The sequence below is a fragment of the Chrysochloris asiatica genome, unplaced genomic scaffold (assembly GCF_000296735.1).
Source record: "Chrysochloris asiatica unplaced genomic scaffold, ChrAsi1.0 scaffold00269, whole genome shotgun sequence".
Taxonomy (NCBI): domain Eukaryota; kingdom Metazoa; phylum Chordata; class Mammalia; order Afrosoricida; family Chrysochloridae; genus Chrysochloris; species Chrysochloris asiatica.
In genome coordinates, this window is record NW_006408787.1 from 744,122 (window position 1) to 745,908 (window position 1,787).

Genomic DNA, 1,787 nt, shown 5'->3' on the forward strand with positions numbered 1-1,787 from the left:
TTCCCAAGTCTTCCAGGGATTTGTGTGTGTGTGTGTGTGTGTGTGTGTGTGTGTGTGTGTGTGTGTGTGTGTGTGACTGAATGGAGTTTAATGAAATCATGGCAAATATCATTGACCATCCTGGCAGTACTAAGTGTGGCGCTGAAGTGTCACTTCAGGGGGAAACAGATGCTAAATCCAACCATATCTCATAATAGAAAGTTACTTATAAAGAAAATTGTGTTATTAGGAAAAAATGATAAAAAATATAGCACAATCAAAAATCCACTAAGGAAGTTGTAGCTGTTAAGTGCTGTTGAGCTGGTTCTGACTCAGAGTGACCTTGTATAGGCTTTACAAGGAGAGGCTGGTGAGTTTGAATTACTGACCTTGTGGTTCAAACCAAATCTGAAGGAGAGCTGAAAAATGTCAATGTGGATAATGATCTGGAGGTTTGGGGGTCTTCCCACCAAATGCAAAAAGAATTTCAGTGGTGCCTACCTGAAGAAAGGAGTCCTGGTATGGCGCTGTGGGTTAATGTGCCAGACTGAAAATCCATTTGAACTGCAAAATCTGTTTTTCAAGCTCACTAACCACTCCTTGGAAACCCTATACAGGTTCGCTATGGGTCAGAATCAACTCGATGGCACTTAACAGCAACAACAAACAATGACCTAAAGCAAGGGTGGGGAACATCCAGCACATGAGCCCTATATTGTTGTTCTTGTTAAGTGCCGTCAAGTTGCTTACACTCAGAGAGAGCTTGTATAGGGTTTTCAAGGAGCACCTGGTATGTTTGAATCTCTGACCTTGTGATTCACTGACCTTGAGGTCCAGTGCTGTATCCCACAGCGCCAGACAAAATGATTTGTCTGGCCCTGCCAAGTCAACTGCAGTTCCAGCCATCACGTTGTTATTCTGTTGAGTTACTTCTGACCAATAGCAACCCTATATAGGGTTGCAGAGGAGCAGCTAGTGAACTTGAACCACTAACCTTGCCGTTCAAACCAATTTTGAAATCCAGCACATTAAACCACAGCACCACACAAGGACTATATCACATTAGGAATGAGTTAATTAAATATTTGACCAAATATACCAAGCTAATTTTCAAGCTGATAATTTTGTATGGCATGTCAGCGATGTTACAAACATTGGTAGAGAAAAGTTTCCCCATCCTGACCTAAAGAAAGGAAGCAATGGAGAAATGGGCATTTATAGTGGTTTTAAAAAAATCTTGCCCTATGATGTTCAACAGACTCCTGTGAACCCAGGTGGGGACCTGGTTGGCCAGCAGTGTGGCAAGACCTGGGAACTCTTGGACCCAGAGTCAGTGACATAGCCACAGAGGACTAGAGTGGAGAGAGAATCTTCCAGCTGATAAGAAGAGAGGGCATATGCATAAGAACACCCACAGGTGCAGATAATACCCACGTAACCTGGCTTCAATGACTGGATGATCAGATCTCAACTAGAAGAAGAAAGAAGAGGAAAAAAGAGTAATCTGATGCAATTTGATAAACTTGAACTACACCTATGGATGCAGTACCTCAAAAGAGGGAACAAATCTTTACAGCAAGGATCATTCCCACCCACTCCATACACAGAGTGGACAGGGATGGGCAACTTGGAGATTGACTACTCAAAATGGGGGTGCTACAAAGGCAATATCCATGCACCTACAGGGAAGCCCAGTCAATACCACCATTATTCACATTTATGCATCAACCACTAAAGCCAGTGAAGATGAAATAGAAGAATTCTACCAACTTCTTCAATCTGAAATCGATCAAACATGCAATCAAGAT

General features: G+C 42.4%; 1 pseudogene; it reads left to right on the plus strand.

Annotated features, from left to right (window-relative positions):
• Window positions 1–1,787, plus strand: part of LOC102810820 — a 46,251-nt pseudogene that overhangs the window by 40,901 nt on the left and 3,563 nt on the right.